The sequence below is a fragment of the Podarcis liolepis genome (genome assembly GCF_965112155.1).
Source record: "Podarcis liolepis genome assembly, chromosome: 11".
NCBI lineage: Eukaryota > Metazoa > Chordata > Lepidosauria > Squamata > Lacertidae > Podarcis > Podarcis liolepis.
The window spans coordinates 14,878,706-14,898,454 of record NC_139565.1 but is presented as its reverse complement, the minus strand read 5'-3'; the positions used below and the strand labels follow the sequence as shown (position 1 = coordinate 14,898,454).

General features: G+C 43.5%; 1 protein-coding gene across 7 annotated transcripts in view; it reads left to right on the top strand.

Annotated features, from left to right (window-relative positions):
* CDC42SE2 (CDC42 small effector 2) overlaps positions 1–19,749 on the top strand; it is a 104,661-nt gene that overhangs the window by 43,297 nt on the left and 41,615 nt on the right. The window contains exon 1 of one of the 7 annotated variants that reach the window (XM_083464683.1): positions 8,238–8,258. The exons of the other annotated variants lie outside the window; for them this stretch is intronic. The gene's annotated coding sequence lies outside the window, so the exon portion shown is untranslated. Of the gene's footprint in view, positions 1–8,237; positions 8,259–19,749 lie in introns of those variants that run through there. 7 annotated transcript variants of the gene reach the window in all.

The window sequence follows — 19,749 nt, the reverse complement described above, 5'->3', positions numbered from 1 at the left end:
AAATAATAATCATATGCCTGATTTGATTATTTAGAGTAAAGCCACTGGATTCCAAATAAATGGTCTTGAAGAGCGTTTTGCTTTCTTGGAACAACTTCTGGCAGACACATGTGACTTGCGAAACTTGGGCCGTATTCCTTGCATGACTCTTCATATGTAAATAGTCATGATTGAGTGGCTGGGATTGTTCAAGTGGGAGGGGACAGCAAGGGCTCTATTCTCTCTGTGTTTGTGCACTGAAAAAAAGATAATGAAGGCCTTTGTACCCCCTCCAAAGACCTGCATTTCAGCAGGAATTGGCTGTGCAGCTGCAACCCTGGCAACAAGACCAGGCAGAAAAGAATTAGGGCAGCCTTCCAAAATGCAAGGCAGAGAGAGAGAGAGAGATTTGGAGATGCATGAAATGCCAAGCTTCTGGATAAGCAAGAGAAGCACCTTCCTGAGGCATAAGGGTAGATTTTTGTTTTCTTTCTTTGTTTTGAAACAGCTAAACAGCAGCTTCCAGACTGCTGCTGTTATGTGTGTAATCTACTTATTATATATGGTGAGCTGGAGCCTCAGAACTTGTATGACTGCATGAAGAGGATTTGCATGCATGCGAAACTTTTAAAAACCTAAGCCAGTTTCAGATTCCCCCTTTCTCACCCTCCATTTCACTAGGTAGCCTTAAACATCCATATATTGTTTTGAGTGTGTGTGTGTGTGTGGATTTAGGTTTCATGAGGCCCTAAGCTACTGAAGGTAATGGGGCCCTTTATATGTCCAGCTGTACTTTGTCAATAAATTGTCACTGTTTTTTGTGTGTTGAATATATGCTATATGGTAATTTATGGACCTAATAGGTATCTAAAGCCATTTGCACGTGCAGAATGTAGGCACCCTATATATAGAAATGAGCAAACCAGTGATATTTTAGGGACCAGGCTAGCAGGCGGGGCCCATTACTTACATCATAAAGGTAAAGGGACCCTTCACCATTAGGTCCAGTTGCAGACGACTCTGGGGTTGCGGTGCTCATCTCACTTTATTGGCCGAGGGAGCCGGCGTACAGCTTCCGGGTCATGTGGCCAGCATGACAAAGCAGCTTCTGGTGAACCAGAGCAGCGCACGGAAACGCCATTTACCTTCCTGCCTGAGTGGTACCTATTTATCTACTTGCACTTTGACATGTTTTTGAACTGCTAGGTTGACAGGAGCTGGGACTGAGCAACGGGAACTCATCCCATCCCGGGGATTCGAACCGCCAACCAGCAAGTCCTAGGTTCTGTGGTTTCACCCACAGCGCCACCCGTGTCCCTTACATCATAGGAGCCTACAAAACACAGTTGCTATATGTAGGTTTTATTTATGTCTTGTTTTTATCTGTATGGGCCCACGGCCGTAATAAAATTTTGTTGTTGTTGTTGTTGTATATGTAGGTTTTATTTTATTTGTTTTTTATCTTATATTTTGGAAGTGTACATCCAGGTTTTTCCCCTTTAATTTTATGGGGGGGGGCAAAGCTATAGCTTGTTCAGCTTATACATAAATCTGGCACTGGTGTGTGTGTGTGTGTGTGAGAGAGAGAGAGAGAGAGAGAGAGAGAGAGAGAGAGAGAAACATGCACTGATTAAAAAACACAACAACCCTCTTTCTTGATACTTTAAAACCTCAATGTAATACTTTTAATTTCTCTTTCTATCCCATCTGTCTGTTGATGCAACTTTTAGAAAGTTAGGGGTAGATGGGTGTAAACTCTTGCTGGTGAGCAGTACCTATTGTAGCATAATCCTTTGATGGCATTAACGCAAAATCTTTCATTGGGAATAAGATATGTGTGTCTTCAGCCGTGTGATTTGCTGTTTGCGTAAGCACGGGTTTAATAAGGATAACAGTGCTGATGTGAATACAATAGGCTTCATTAATTACCCAGCTGTTTAATGTGATTCCATGAGCAGAGTTGCACTACTGGCTTGGCAGGAGATGGGAGTGCGACTTCCCCCCAAAAGCAAGTCAAATAGTGCTACTTTGTGCCAAATGGCGGCAGCAGGAGGTCCCATTAGCTAAAGTGGTGCTTCAGGTTAAGAACAGTTTCAGGTTAAGAACAGACCTCCGGAACGAATTAAGTATTTAACCCGAGGTACCACTGTATCTTCATATTCCATACTGGAATCAGAAGTGTGCATGCACATGAAATCTCATACCAATAACTAACTTAGTTGGTCTCTAATGTGCTACTGGAAGGAATTATTATTATTATTTGTTTTGTTTTGTCAGTCCTCTTGTTCTTCTCCATGCTTTTAATAGGAATGCTTTCCTGCACATCCACACAGAAGGCAGCAAGGCTGTGGGGAAGGGGCAGAGGGCCTGGCTTAGAGGCAGAGCACACACTGCAAAGGTCCAAAACTCAATTCCTGGTATCTGCAGGTAGGACTGGGAAGACAGGCCCTTGCCCGAAAGCTTGTAGGGCTGCTGCCAGTCTGGGTCAACAGTATTAGGGTGGATGGACCAATGATCAGACTCAGTGCAAGCTATCTATCTTCCTGTGTACTGTCAATCAGGGCATTTTTGCAAGACCACGTGGAACGAATAGGATTGGGGTAGGTTTCCTCTGTTCAGGTCTAGAAATGGATTTTAATGCTATTTCCAGGTTAATGAAATGTTTAAAAAAGATATAAAAGAAAGTGGTTATGCAGAAAAAGATTCAAAGTTTCAAACAGATATAATAAATAATGAATGCAAAATTTTGTCAAAAATGTATAAGATATTGTTGGAATGGTATATGAAAGATGAAGAGGTTAAATCAGTAATGATACAATGGGCCAAAGACTTTGGGTATAATATTCAATTTGATGATTGGGAAAAACTGTGGAAAGAAAATTTAAAATTTACTACATGTATGGTGTTGAAGGAAAATGTCATGAAAATGTTTTATAGATGGTACATCACACCGGTAAAACTAGCAAAAATGTATAAGACATGTAACAAGTGTTGGAAATGTAAAGAAAAAGAGGGAACGTTTTATCATATGTGGCGGGAATGTAAGAAAGTGAAAAGTTTCTGGGAAGTGATATATAATGAATTGAAAAAGATATTAAAATATACTTTTGTAAAGAAACCAGAAGCTTTTATTTTAGGGATTACAGGAAAGGAAATAAGAAGAAAGGACTGTAAACTTTTCCAGTATGCAGTTACAGCAGCAAGAATTCTATTGGCCCAGAAATGGAAACAAGAGGAAATACCGACAATAGAAGAATGGAGAATGAAACTGACAGACTATGCGGAATTGGACAAACTAACCGGGAAAATAAGATACGTGAAAGACCAAGAATTTATCGAAGACTGGGGAAAGTTTGTAGAATATCTGAAAAATGTATGTGATGTGCAAACAACGCTAGCGGGGTTTCAAGGTAGCACTGTAAAGGCTGAGATGTATTGTTAAAAAAAATAATAGAAGGGGGAGGGAAGACAAATGGCAATACAAATGAAGGGAATGTGTACTGAAGAGATAAATATGGATGATTGCCAGAGAAGCTTAAGGAAGTTCAAAAAGAGATAATCTGTTAAAATTTGGATGAAAATGTATAATGGTATTGGAAAATTAATAAAAAATTATACAAAAAGAAAAGAAAAGAAATGGATTTTAATGCAAAACTAGGGAGTGCAAAAGCAATTTAATGCTTCAAGATGCAATTGCCAGGCTTAAATGATCATCATGATACTGTCTAGAGCCATCATTCCCAACATGAGGCACACAGAGGGGGCAATCTGATTTTTAAGGGGGGCAATTCGAGAATGAGTTATAAACAGTGAATGGCCTTTTGGGCCTCCTCCATGTGAATGGGAGTTCACTTTTTGAATAATAAGAATTATATGCCAAGAATTGATGCTTTTGAATTATGGTGTTAGAGGAGACTCTTGAGAGTCCCATGGACTGCAAGAAGATCAAATCTATCCATTCTGAAGGAAATCAGCCCTGAGTGCTCACTGGAAGGACAGATCCTGAAGCTGAGGCTCCAATACTTTGGCCACCTTATGAGAAGAGAAGACTCCCTGGAAAAGACCCTGATGTTGGGCAAGATGGAGGGCACAAGGAGAAGGGGACGACAGAGGACGAGATGGTTGGACAGTGTTCTCGAAGCTACCAGCATGAGTTTGACCAAACTGCGGGAGGCAGTGGAAGACAGGAGTGCCTGGTGTGCTCTGGTCCAGGGGGTCACAAAGAGTCGGACACAACTAAACAACAACAACAAGGTGGGGCATGGCCAAAAAATGGTTGGGAACCACTGAGCTAGATTGTTATTATATAAGGCCATGATCCATAGGGCAGCCACGAGAAGCAAAAATACCACTCATGCAGATATAAACATAGCCTTGTGCAACCTATGTGTACGATTGACTGAGGCTTCGGTCAGCAAAGGAGCTTGTCGAGATGCAGCTTAATTTCCCCCCCTGCAAGCAACAGAGTTTGGAACCTGCTTTTGCTTATAGAGAGACTCCTGCCTAAAACCTTGTTCAGTTATTGTCGGTCAGTTTCAACAGTCCTGTGCTTGATGGACCGTTGATCTGATCTTGTACAGTGGTACCTCTGGTTAAGTTCTTCATTCATTCCAGAGGTCCGTACTTACCTGAAACTGTTCTTAACCTGAAGCACCACTTTAGCTCATGGGGCCTCCTGCTGCTGCCGTGCCGCCAGAGCACAATTTCTGTTCTCATCCTGAAGCAAAGTGCTTAACCTGAAGCACTATTTCTGGGTTAGCAGAGTCTGTAACCTGAAGTGTATGTAACCCGAGGTACCACTGTATAAGACAGCATTTCTCTTTCCTTTAGCTTAGTTGGTGTACCTGTGTGCAGTGCTGATAAATAGCAGCCCATGTCCTTTAAACGTCACTTGCAGATGTGCGAAGTCTGATTCTTGGAGTTTTTTGACAGGGCGCCTTCAGCCAATGTCTGCCTACAACGTCATCCCGTTTCCCTTTTATCTCTTGTCAACCCACACCAGGCCGGGGCTCTTGCAGAAGCCCACTTGAACTGTACAGTCTGCAAAAGGGAATGTGTGCTTTGAGTCCACGATAAGAGACCTGCCTTTGAATGGCATCTATTCAGCTTCCTTTACAGATCTCTTTATCTTAAAGAAGCTGTTATCTGAACACGCTCCTGCAGCCTTCCATATGCATAGCATTCTAACTAGTACAACTCCCCTTTCAGCAGCTGTAATGTGATTTCACATGTAACGGAGGCGAGGCAAGACACAGCCTTCCCACAAGGGTATAGTTGTGCTACTGTTCCTGTTCACACTATGTAAAACCTGATTAAAATGTGTGCTTTCGTGCAGATTGGACAGAGCTGCTATAAGTGAGCCAATAGTAGTAGTAGTTATTTATTGAATTTATATACCACCCTATATGGGACGCAGGTGGCGCTGTGGTCTAAACCACTGAACCTAGGGCTTGCCGATTGGAAGGTCGGTGGTTCGAATCCCCGCGACGGGCCTCCGTTGCTTGGTCCCAGCTCCTGCCAACCTAGCAGTTCGAAAGCACGTCAAAGTGCAAGTAGATAAATAGCAGGAAGGTAAATGGTGTTTCCGTGTGCTGCTCTGGTTTTGCCAGAAGTGGCTTAGTCATGCTGGCCACATGACCCGGAAAAACTGTCTGCGGACAAACAACGGCTCCCTCGGCCAGTAAAGCGAGATGAGCGCCACAAGCCCAGAGTTGTTCGCAACTGGACTTAACTGTCAGGGGTCCTTTACCTTTTTTACCGTCCTATACCCGGAGGTCTCAGGGCAGTTCACAGAATAAAATCAAGACATAAAACCACAAAATACATAATAAAAATAAAAATGACAACCCAATAACTCTCTGCCACAAAAAACCCACATTTGTAAAGGGCATAGCATGTCAATCAAATCAACCTGGTTGATTTGGCCTGGTTAAAAAGGAACGTTTTTGCCTGACACCTAAAGGTGTATCATGAAGGTGCCAGGCGAACTTCCCTGGGGAGAGCATTCCACAGATGGGGAGCCACTGCAGAGAAGGCCCTTTTTCGTGTCGCCACCCTCCTGACCTCTCAAGGAGGAGGCACACGAAGAAGGGCCTCAGAAGATCATCTCAGGGTCCAGGAAGGTTCATATGGAAAGAGGCGGTCCTTGAGGTATTGCGGTCCTGAGAACAGTTCTCCCTAGAAAAAGTGCAATGCCATAGAATCATAGAATTGTACAGTTAGAAGGGACACTAAGGGTCCAAACCTCTGCAATAGCATGAATATGCAGCTGTTCCATACAGGGATCGGACCTGCAAACTTGGCACTATCAGACCATCCTCTAACCAACTAAGCTATGTAGATGCAGTGGTACCTCGGGTTACAGACGCTTCAGGTTACAGATGCTTCAGGTTACAGACTCTGCTAACCCAGAAATATTACCTCGGGTTAAGAACTTTGCTTCAGGATGAGAACAGAAATCGTGCGGCAGCAGCGGGAGGCCCCATTAGAGTGGTACCTTGGGTTAAGAACAGTTTCAGGTTAAGAACGGACCTCCGGAACAAATTAAGTTCTTAACCCGAGGTACCACTGTACATGTTTAACAGTTGCATGCAGTGGTTTGACGCTTTAGCCTTGAAATCATATACATTTAACATGCCGTTATTATGGATCTCGTTTAGCTGCTGTTGTTTGCTTCGCTATAGCAGCAAATCCCTGAACAGTTCTGCTATGGTAACTCTGAAACCATATATAGGTGAGAGCAGGGCTTTTTCCCCAGCTGGAATTCACTGGAACTCTGTTTCGGCACCTCTCAGGTGGGCGCTGTTGCCATTATAAGAGAACACAGGAGGCATTCATGGTGAGTTCTGGCACTTCTTTTTCTATTAAAAAAAGCACTGGGTTGAGAGCAGATTGAGCTGGGAAGTGTGTCGTGGGCTTTTATTTGATCCTAGCAAGCTTTTAGCCACTGGGAGTCCACACTGTAGACACCCACTGCCCCTTGTTTTCTTTATGACCTGGCAAAATAATCATAATCATAATATTTTTTATTTATACCCCACCCTCCCCGGCCAGGGCTGGGCTCAGGGCGGCTAACACCAAATATAAATTACAATAAAACATAATAGGGAACCCCCCCCCCCAAAAAAAAACACAACAGTTAATTAAAATGCAGCTTAAAACACAGCTTAAAATACAGAATCATTTTAGTAGTAGCCCATAGATCAAGACCGTAAAGAGAGAAAACATCAGATATTCACCTGGGCCAGCTATCCATGCTGGTCCTACATGGGCCAGCAAAAAAAGTCAAGGGAAAATTTATATACCAAATCTCATATAAGGGGTCAGAGTGATTCTAAGCCAAAGACCAGACAGAACAGCTCCATCTTGCAGGCCCTGTGGAAAGATGTCAAATTCCACAGGGCCGTGGTCTCTTGTGACAGAGCATTCCACCAAGTCGGGGCCAGGGCTGAAAAGGCCCTGGCCCTAGTTGAGACCAATCTAACCTCCTTGAGGTTCGGGACCTCCAAAGTGTTGTTATTTATGGACCTTAAGTTCCATAAATGGACCTCTTCAGAGTGATGCTGCCCATATATCTGAATACATATTATGGACAGCTCGAACTGAAAAGCTTAAACTTCAGCTGACCACTCTTGTTGAAGGTTGTCTGAGTGCCTGGCTAAGAGGATTTCTCTTTCTCCTTTTATTTATAAAATTGTTGACATCATCGTAGCATTTTACTAAAACACCTGCGTGCTGCTGCTGCTTTGTGTAGGCCAGGAATAATTTTGCCGGAAGCCATGCTAACAGGTGCTGATCTCACTGAGATCAGATTACTTTATATCTGTTCAGCTATAATCAGGGGCATTATAGCCCTAATGGATGTATTGAGTGATTGGTACCTAGATATATATATGCTGACAAAGCACCAGGACCTATACTTGGAATGTTATATTTAATATATTAGCTCAACTTGAGGCACAGGATGAAAGTTATAATACGAGCTGCTTGGTTAACAAGCAAATTGTGGCGTTGCAGTAGAGGCAATAAAAATGTCATGTTTAAATCTTCTTTACTGCCCTCATACATGCACACACAGCAGATTTACAATCGTACTGTGCCCTTCCCCGCCGGAGAATGTCTTGTGGTGTATGGTGCTGAATTCTTATATGTAATGTCAGCCAATTCTCAAAGCAATACTTATCTCATGTCCTCCAGAACTGGGAAACAGTAGGAACATTGTTGGGTCTGCTATCCAGGTCCACAGCATGGTGAGATACTACCTTTGTTTTCAACATGAGGTAAGCGAATGAAGTGTTATTTTCCTTAGATGTAGATCTAGTTGTAAACACACCCCCCCCAATTAGACAAGAATCAAAAGCTTAAGCCTGCCAGTTATTGTTTGTTTTGAAGCGTATTGCAGGCTGGATTTAGTTGTGCTATTGTCCAGCTTTGATATGCATTCTGAACTTCCTGTGCTATTTCTGCAGTTTACTAAGACTGTTCTTTTGGTTACAAATAACACGCAAGCCTTAAAAACAAATTTGCAGATGACATGAAGCTTAGAGGGATAGCTAACACTATGGAAGACTCGAGATTCAATTGATCTAGGCCAGGGTTTCCCAAACTTGAGTCTCCAGCTGTTTTTGGACTACAGCTTCCATCATCTCTAGCTGGAAGGAGCAGTGGTCAGGGATGATGGGAATTGTAGTCCAAAAACAGCTGGAGACCCAAGTTTGGGAAACCCTGGTCTAGACAGATTTGGAACACTGGGCCAAAACCAATAGGATGATATTCAAGAGAGATAAATGATAAAACCCTGCATGGGTGCAAAAAAAGCAAACACACATACAGAATGAGGGTTATCCGCAGGGCCGTCTTACCCATAGGCACTAGGGGCATAGGCGCCGACTCCATGGGGCTTGAGGGGGCTCGAGCCCCCTCAAAAAATTTTTTTGGGGGGCTCAGCCCCCCCAATAATCTCGGGCGCCCTTCCAGCAGAGCGCCGCCGCCGTCCCCCGCCTCCTCCTCACCTGCTCCTTCGCCAGCCAGCCAGCCAGCCAGCCGCGCGCCCTAATCGGAGAGCCCCGGCCGTCCCCCGCGAGATTAGGGAATCCCCGGGGGCGGGGGCTCCTGCCTCGCTGCTTCGCAGCACCACCGCCACTGTCAAGGCACTGCCGGAAATCCCGCGAGAACAGGGGAATCCCGACTGGCCACACCTCCCAGCCAGCCAATCGGCTGGCTGGGGAGGCGTGGCTTGCCCTATTTAGGGCCGGAGCCACTTTATTTGCATATTCATGAGCTTATTTATTATTCATGAGCTTTCCCGGGGCCCCCCAATATTTTTTATAAGTCCGCGTCCCTGACTAGGGGTGTGGGGCACCCGGGCGCTGGGCTCTCAGGGGCGCCAGGCCAAGAGTCCGGGGCCTGAGATTTGAGTCCGGGGAAGAGCCCACCCATCAGTCGGAGCGTGGCTGCGGGCTCTTCTGCCGTGGGCGGCTCTGCGCCGCGAGTTCGGGGGCGACTGAGCCAGTGAGACGCTGAGGTGGCCGGATGGCTCCACCCTCCTGCACGCCTGGGACTGGGCAACTGGGGGGGGAGGAGGCGCTGGGTGGATCTTTGCACCCCGGTGCCGCATATGCTTAAGACAGCCCTGGTTATCTGGTTTGGTAGCAGCACATGTGAAAAGAATTGCAAGCTGAACATAAAATATGCAGTATTCAGATGCTTAAAAAAGCTAATAAAGCAGTTCCACATCATCATCATCATCATATTTATTTATACCCCCCCTTTCCCCCTATTTACATCAGCTGTTTACAAGATATTTGCAATCTCCCAGACACTCCAGGCTATATATCTACGTATCAATATATCTATATCTACATGGCCTCATGCTTCAATTCCGTGCATCTCAGTTCCTTCTCCTTTGTTAATGTGATTTACCCTTGTCAGGGAAAAAAATAAAATCTGATTAGTACTACTATGAGGACTGATATAGATGTGAAAACTCCTAAGGTGACTATTGGATGTTTATGGTCAAAAGGCCAAACAAACTGAACTGTAAAAGTTCTGTATGGATTTAGAAATCAGATTGGAAATAAAAAAAACAAGTGTGTGCCATTGCAAACCTCAGAAACAACCCCAAACTCTTGCCACACCCACCCAGCACCTATACAAGGAATCTGCATCCATCACAAAATGGTCTGTTACATCCTTTCACTCTATCAGGGGTTTGCTGTCTTTGACTGGGTCCTACGTTCTATGTTCCAGCATATTAGGTGTAGCAGATAGTTAATTAGCATTGTATTTTCTCTTAGATGTACTAACTTTTATAACTGGATTCAAGCAGCTGTTCTCTTAATATCATTGTATATGTGCATACTGTGTGATATATTTGAGACTGACTCAGGGCAGCAGCCCTAAAGGTGCAAAAATAACCACTGCAGTTTTTCCCATCTCTGAAATGTTCTCCTTAGTACCGACGTCAGGTAAAATAAAATCGTATATAACCTATTGTTCAAAGGTTGAATTGAGACCATAAGTAGATAACTCCTGACATATTTCAGTCATAGCAGAACTAAAACTGCAGCTTTAGATTCATTTTACATGCAACTTTATTAGGTTTATGTTTTCCCCCCAGTTGATCAAAACAAACTTGAAGCAAAACTGATTGAAGAAGCAGGGGAAGAAAAAGATAGGTAATTTGGTGGGTTGAAAGCCAAATTGAGGATAATCTATTCATGTTGTATTGCTGTTCCATAATCGGAAGGCGATCTGTTTAATTGTTTTTCAGATATTATGAAATGAAAGCTAAAGCAGAAACTGTAGCTATGGATATTGTTTGAAACCCAGCAATCTTTTAAATGACAAAATTATACACAAAAACCAAAGGGCTAAATCAGATTTTCACAAAAAATGTGGCAGTTTGCTTAGAGCTGTGAGGATATTTTAATTGAGACTTTTTGAAACCTTACTTGTGCAAGCTAGGCGGTATGCATTTAAAAGATAAATATTTCATTATGATACTTGGTGCCTGTCATCGCTGCATAAATACTTTACAATAGATGGAAATGTGGCTTGATTGTATTACTTGTAGGCAAACTAGCGCTCAGTTTAGGTCTACCACTCCCAGCTGCTAAATTTTTTTCTTGTTTTGTAAATCAGATTATGTTTGTTGGGAACTGAATTTTTGTGTCCATGATGAGGTCAAATGACTGAGTTTTGTCAACAGTGCTGTGCTTGAAAATGGGAGTTGTGCATTCACCTCTTCGCTAGATTGCAGCAATTTTGTGTGTTAGAATTTTGGGTATTGTTCCCTTAGCAGACTGTCTGTTGTGATAAGAGAAGTGGAGCAAAAAGCTTTGCAAAATGGGGGGGAGCCAGACATATTGCTGGTGTGTTCTGCTCTCTTTCTCTCAGCTTTTCTTTGGAGCAGTGCTTAACTGAGAGGGGCTGGGTTTCATCCCTACCTGGAAATCATGCTGTCTGACTTACGATGCCCTTCATCTGATGAGTGGCTGATGGATGAGATTAGAGACCATGAGAATAAGTAAATAACGGAGGCGGTCAAGTCCTGCACATTTTATTTATGGTGATCAGAGCATATGGGGAGGGATATAAAATTGGCTTTCCTGGTCTCTTAAATGATTGTCCTACTCCTCAAACAATACAAATTTGATCATATAGTTGACATCTTGCCTCTCACCTAAGTGTTAACTTCATTTTAAAATGAATATTGTGGTTATTATTTGGCAAGCCAGGTGTAGGTGTGTCATGTGTTGGACTGCTTGGATAAACAAAGTTCAGGAGGTGGCACTGACGTGTATTATCTTTAATCCAAGTAAGCTATGCATAATAACCAGTGAGGGAAACTTATTTTTAGAAAATTATAGGGTAGAGATGAAAAATTCAGAGTTATAAATTCAGCTCAGAGGCTGCATTAACGAATGTCTGTTTCCAAAGCATTCACATTTTCTTTAATTACTTCACTGATGCTATCTGTTGTGTTGAGACATAAATGGTTTGCATCATTTTAAAGCTGGGCAAAGGCCTGGAGGATGGAGAAGACTTAAAATCTTTTTCAGGGTCTGCAGATCCAGCAAAAATGTATCTCCTTCTAGTCAAGCTTTGTCTAGTACTGTAACACTCACAAAGCAGCAAAAATCCAAAAATAACCACATTACTTACAAGACCTTAAATAGTCATAGGCCCCGTTAGCTGCAAGAGGAAGTGGTGTGGGAGTAACTGCAACATGATGTACTGTGTGAAAGAGAATGGTAATGCGTAACTTTAAAATACACAAACTTTTAGATTATGATTAATGTGGGGAAGACATGCATTCATTTTGCTTTCGAGTGCAGGGGCCAATCTAATTCAGGCATTAGTTTTAATATCTAATTCAGTGCAATATAATTTTAATAACTGACTGTGCACAGAACTATTTATAACCTGTTTTATACTAAAGAATGTTGTGGGTGGAGAGACCTGTCAGGAGTAAGCATGGACCAATGGTACCAAATAGTATGGGAAACAGCCCTAGTAGAAAAAATAACCAATAAACTGAAACTGACATGGGGACAAATAGAAGAAGATACCACAGAGCCTAGGACTTGCTGATCAGAAGGTTGGCGTTTCAAATCCCTGCGACGGGGTGAGCTCCCGTTGCTTGGTCCCAGCTCCTGCCAACCTAGCAGTTCAAAAGCACATCAAAGTGCAAGTAGATAAATAGGTACCACTCCGGCGGGAAGGTAAACAGCGTTTCCGTGCTTCTCTGGTTCGCCAGAAGCTGCTTTGTCATGCTGGCCACATGACCCGGAAGCTGTACGCCGGCTCCCTCGGCCAATAAAGCGAGATGAGCGCCGCAACCCCAGAGTCGTCCGCGACTAGACCTAATGGTCAGGGGTCCCTTTACCTTTACCTTCACCCCAGTATGGCTCCCCTTTATCACATACACAGCCCAACAAGACAACGACAAGAATCCGCCAACAGCATACGAATCAATATGGCTAACCTGATTCAAAAACACACACCCACCCCACTCACACACGAAAATGAAGTTCACCACAGCTAGTCACAAAGAAGCAACTGCACCCTAGGCCAACCCCAATTTCTCTCACCACCAAAGGAGCACAAGCGAATAGCAAAGAGAACCCGCACAAACAACACAGACACAAAACCCCACATATACATCAAGCAAATAAGAAACATCGCCTCCCAGCCCCACCCCTACTCGCCTCTCCCCCTTCCACCTCTCCCCCCCATTTTCTAACCCTAATGTCTCAACAGATGAAACTGACCTATGGAAAATGTAACTTAGAAAAAGAGACATTGCACATACCTTTGTAAACCAATAAAACTTTAATAAATAAATAAATAAACTAACTAACTAACTAACTAACTAACTAACTAACTAACTGAAAAAGAAGAATGGTGAAGAAGAAAAAAGAAGAATGGTGGAGGTGGGGAGAAATGTAGGAAAGTTTCTATTCTACCCACATCCATAACCAGCAAGGATAGGATAATTCTTCAGAGCTCTTTGGCATTTTGTATGCTGCAGTAGTTTTGAAGCAGGCCTGCCCAGCCTATGAATGTGATGAATGGAGGGGCAAATGTAGTCTACAAAACCAGGTAGCATAGTTTGCCAGGTACTTGACAAACCTCCTGTTTTATCCACACTGTGCAACCTAATTGGGGGGGTGGGGAATGATCCAGGGAAGGCCCAGGCTAAATATAAGAACATCACATACATTATGGAGTTCTGTGGTATCTTCTCAATGTTGCTGTGATAACATTTAGAAATGGCTGAAGTGAATTACATGACTCCCACAGCAAAGGACCCATGGGTGGTTAAGTCCAGTCAAAGGCGACTATGGGGTTGCGGCACTCATCTCGCTTTCAGGCTGAGGGAACTGGCGTTTGTCCACAGGCAGCTTTCCAGGTCATGTGGCCAGCAGGACTAAACTGCTTCTGGCACAAGGGAACACCGTGATGGAAACCAGAGCAAATAGAAACACCGTTTACCTTCCTGCCGCAGCGGTACCTATTTATCTACTTGCACTGGCATGCTTTCGAATTGCTAGGTTGGCAGGAGCTGGGACAGAGCAATGGGAGCTTACCCCGTCACGGGGATTCAAACCACCAACCTTCTGATCAGCAAGCCCAAGAGGTTCAGTGGTTCAGACCACAGCACCACCCATGTCCCAAATAAACAAGCACACAAAGGTCCACCCGCCATTGTGAGGCTCAAACCAATGAAGACAATGCCTCCCCAGCTGTTGCCATTGGCTGTGGGTTTCTTGTGATGTCACAAAAGCACTTGGCAACTGAGTGGATATAAAGGCAGGCCAAAGGAAAAGCCATTTTTTTATTTTCAACAGGACACACCTGGCAGTGGATGTGACATTCAGCTTCTGGCACAATGGAAACCAGAGCAAACGGAAACACCATTTACCTTCCCGCCGCAGCGGTACCTATTTATCTACTTGCACTGGTGTGCTTTCGAACTGCTAGGTTGGCAGGAGCAGGGACTGAGCAATGGGAGCTCACTCCGTTGCGGGGATTCGAACCGCCAACCTTCTGATCGGCAAGCCCAAGAGGCTCAGTGAAGCATCACCTGCTTTATTTCAGCTAGAAATGGCTGGAGTGAATTGCATGACTCCCAACTAGCATCTTTTGGCCCCTTGGGAAAAGAATACTGTTGTAGAAGAGATTTTTTGACGTTAGAGTTTTTTGATGGAGCTCTCAGGCCCCATGAGGTCCAAAAGCAAGGGTCCAGTACAAAAGCTATTTCCTTCCATTCTTACTATTCCTGCCCCACTGCGTAATGTCTGTACATGATCTTGGAACTCAGTCCAGGCTACAACTGTGCCATGGTCGGAAAGCAAAACAAAAACAAAAAACCAACTTCCTTGCAAAGCAGGTAGCTAAAGGAAGTCCACTGAGTTGCAGACCTCCCAGTAAGGGGGCACACATGCCCCATATGATCAGAAGAGTTAAGCACGTAGGAAACATTTGAAGTCCCATTTGCCTGTTTTTGACATCAGACACATAATGTTCATACACCCGTCCATTCAAATACAAGAAGTAGAAATAGTCATGCATTCACTGGCAGACAAGAAACAGAAATAGTCCATTGTACGCACAACTCAAGACAATGATGGCCCTGGACTGTGACTTGTTATTTCCATTACTACCAGAGCATGGCATCAAGGCAGGCGCAGGGTTTCGCTAAGTAACAGACCCTGAACTAATAATTGTGCCCCAACAGCTCTGCCTCCACCCTAGTGGGGTAGGAAAGCTGAAAAAGAATCGGATCTGGCAACCAATGCACCACTTGGGTTTCAGATAGTAGATGCGTAGACGAGTCTAAGAAGCCAGGGAGACAAATTTTCAAGGCCCTCTAATGGCTATGGTGGCTCATTTGCTGGAAGTAACATATTTAGCGTAACTCTGGGAGTGTTACTTGATGCTGACCAAAGGAAGCCACTTAGAGCAAAGGCCTAGGAAGAACTCAGTACAGTGGTACCTCGGGTGAAGAACTTAATTCGTTCCGGAGGTCTGTTCTTAACCTGAAACTGTTCTTAACCTGAGGTACCACTTTAGCTAATGGGGACTCCTGCTGCCGCTGCATGATTTCTGTTCTCATCCTGAAGCAAAGTTCTTAACCCGAGGTACTATTTCTGGGTTAACAGAGCCTGTAAACTGAAGCATCTGTAACCTGAAGCGTCTGTAACCTGAGGTACCACTGTATACACTTATATAAACTAAGCCTAGGAGTCTTCGTTTGGTCAGAATCGACCATAACCCGGTTGGCAATGTTGCACATACTGCCTCTTCTCTCTCTCTCTCTCTCTCTCTCTCTCTCTCTCTCTCTCTCTCTCACACACACACACACACACACACACACCAAGTGTATTTGAAGCCCAGACAAGTGATACTCAGTAGACAAAACCCTCATAACACCTGCAGTCGTCCTTCTTCCTCTGGTTTTCTGTACTCTTTATCTCTTCCTCCCAATACTGAAGCAGCTGCATTACCACATTTCCTGTCTGAAGTAGCAGCAAAGAAGCAAGGCAGCCAGAAAGCAAGAAAAGAAGGGTTGATCCTTAAAAGTGAGCCTCTTAACTATTTAAAAATTGTGCGAGGGGGTTTCTGCTCTTGAATGGTAATAACTTAGCAATTTCATTTGGATGTTGCCTTTATATTCAGATAGAGGGAGAGGGGTCTGCAGCCCGACAAAAGCCATGTTTTTTCTTACGTCGCCTTGTGAGAGTTTATGAACATTAAACTTCTGCTGCCGCTCTGAAATCATCCTGGTTCCAGTCTGTTCGCTCTGAGCAACACTTTTACTTTACCCTGCTTCAGAGTTACAACTATGTAACCTCACCGCTCTCAGTTAGTAACTTCATGTTCTCCGTTGTTACTCATTAAGAGGTTTGATTAAGGACTGAAAAAATGCTGCTTTTGAGAGAGACAAGATCCCTCTCGTTCATTAGAACAAGAAGGGTACATGCAGCTCGAAAGTGTTTTTGGAATTATTAGGCATATTTGCTGCCAGCTCCTTGGCAGGCTTTGAGATGCAGCCAAGTAGGGACTGTTACTCTTTGGGTCCGTATATGCAGTGCCAGATTTACGTATAAGCTAAACAAGCTATAGCTTAGGCCCCACTATCTTGCCCCCCAAAAAAACCTGGATGTACATTTCCAAAATATAAGATAAAAACAAAATAAAACCTACACACAGCAACAGTGTTTTGTGTTGTGTATGGACCTGTTAATATACAGTACTTATTCTTAATTGTATTTCAGTTCAACAATTACTTTGATAAAATACATATTTTGTTATGTGCAAATGGCTTTAGATACCTATTAGGTCCATAAATTACCATATTATAGCATATATTCAACACAAAAAACAGTGACAATTTGTTGTTGACAAAGGACAGCTGGACATATAAAGGGCCCCATTATCTTCAGTAGCTTAGGGCAGGCATCCCCAAACTCACCCCTCCAGATGTTTTGGGACTACAGTTCCCATCATCCCTGACCGCTGGTCCTGTTAGCTAGGGATGATGGGAGTTGTAGTCCCAAAACACCTGGAGGGCCGAGTTTGGGAGTGCCTGGCTTAGGGCCTCATCAAACCGAAATCCAGCCCTGCATATATGCAGCGAGTGGGATTTGCATGCTCATGGCAGCGCTTTGCAAAGCCATCACGACTGCAGAAATTGCAATGGCCACGAAGGTAGCCACCATAAGGGAGCACCATTTCAAAGAAACAAGGGCGTGTCGCAAATTGGACAGCGACCCTTTGTGCCCTGATGCGCTCCCCTATGGACTGCAAGCATGAATTGGCACTTTTATGCATTATAGTCCCCAGCTAATACCATAACCCTGCCCATGAATTAAAAGGGGCTGGAGAGGCATCTAAGCTCAATTAGTTGATATGTATCTCCTCCTTCATTTGTGTCCGTTGCCTCGTGAAGCATTCTTTATTTTGTTGAGAATTTGCCCTGCCGAGTTGTTCATGGCACATGCTCCCTATCATTTCTGATGGAGGTCTTTATTTGCTGCCCTGGTGGCGTTGTTAGTTTAAGGTTGGTTGGTTTCTTTTTCATTTCTATAAGGTTGCCTTGGATCTATCATCTATCTATCTATCTATCTATCTATCTATCTATCTATCTATTTATACCCCACCCATCTAGCTGGGTTTGCCCAGCCACTCTGGGCGGCACCCAACAGAATATTAAAAACACACGATAAAACATCAAACATAAAAAAACTTCCCTAAACAGGGCTGCCTTCAGATGTCTTCTAAAAGTCAGATAGTTACTTATCTCCTTGACATCTGATGGGAGGGTGTTCCACAGGGCGGGTGCCACCACCGAGAAGGCCCTCTGCATGGTTCCCTGTAACCTCACTTCTCGCTGTGATGGAACCACTAGAAGGCCCTCGGAGCTGGACCTCAGTGTCTGGGCTGAATGATGGGGGTGGAGACACTCCTTCAGTTATCCTGGGCCGAGGCCATTTAGGGCTTGAAAGGTCAGCGCCAACACTTTGAATTGTGCTTGGAAAAGTTAGTTGTGCTTATTTTAATTGAAATAAATGAGAGGTAAGTCAATAACTTGATGGGACCTAAGTACAGCTAGCATACCTGTTACTTTGGTTGTGGTTTTATTATGTGTACTAGTAATATTATTAGTTTCCTTAACGTAAGAACTTTTGCCTTTTGTTCCATGCCTTGTTTCCCACACTCAACAACTAGATTCCTTTGGGAAGCTACAAACATGAGGGCAATGGCCCTCCCCTACTGTTGTTCATCAAGTGGTATTCAGAGATGTGCTACCTGTGATCCTGAAGCTAGAATACAGCCGTAATGACTAGTAGCCATTCTTAGCCATTGATAGCCTTAACCTCCAACAATTTGTCAAAATCACTTTCAGTTGGTGGCCATCAATAGGGTTGGGCGATATCTGGTTTTCAACATCACGATATATCACCAGCTAAACATCACGATATATTGATATATCACAATGTCTGAAATAAGGTTGGAACTATGTAGAGGTGAAAGGTAGGGCTGGGTGATATCTGGTTTTCAACATCATGATATAGCACCAGCTCAACATCATGATATACAGTGGTACCTTGGTTTAAGAACAGCCCTGTTTACGAACTATTCGGTTTACAAACTCCACAAAACCAGAAGTAGTGTCCCGGTTTGCAAACTTTACCTCAGTCTACGAACAGAAGCCGAATGGTGGAAGGGCACCGGCGGCGGGAGGCCTCATTAGGGAAAGTGTGCCTCAGTTTACGCATGGTTTCAGTTTAAGAACAGATTTCCGGAACAGATCATAAAGTTCATATATCGAGATACCACTGTACTGATATAGCATGATGTCTGAAATATGGATGGAGCTATGTAGAGGCATTGGATGGCCTCACGTTTTTCCCCACATTGTGATTTTTACACACACACACACACACACACAATTTGTGATATACTGCCAGGTTAAAATTTATGAAACTGATACCACAATATGGACTTCAAACCAGTTTTGGACAACATATTGCCCAGCTCTAGCAAATTTCATGATTCGCTATATATTTCCAGGTCAAAAATTATGAAACCGATAGCACCAATTTTGGACAATATATTGATATATAGCCCGGCCCTAGCTGTCACTACATCTTGTGGTAGTGAATTCTGGAGGGTTGTGTGAAGAAATATGCAAGTAATGGGTGTCGAAAGCCTCAGTCTGAAAGCATAGGCATATTTGGCTAAGGTACCCATGTAAAGTTAATAAACCTGGGGTTAGGTCCTTACATACTGCCTTACAGATGAAAAGGTTTTGGAAGTTCCCTTCTGAAAAACCTCTCTTCTCTTTCACCTGTAAGATTACAGGAACCAGGTGATATTGTTAAAGGAAGGCAGTAGCACAGTTTCAGTGGGGAAAACAGCAAGCTCTTCAGCCTTGGTTAGTCATCTATGAAATGAGAATAATGGTCCTGTTTCTCACACCACAAATATAGTTGTAGGTGAAGAAGATAGGGAAGCTTCTCCAATTCTGAGCTTTAGTGCTAGCTGTAAATCTAAGTTCTTAATAAATTCATCACTCTAGCTAATAAGATTAGGGATATAAAGTGATTAGGAGTGCATTGCAGGAGTCTCCTTATCTAGAATGGCGTTGCTGAATTATGCAACGCTACAATTTTAGCCAATTAAAAATATTGGTTGTCTGCAACTATACTTCAATCTTGTTTAAGGGGATAATCTCATGGGCCTTCATTAATCTGAGAA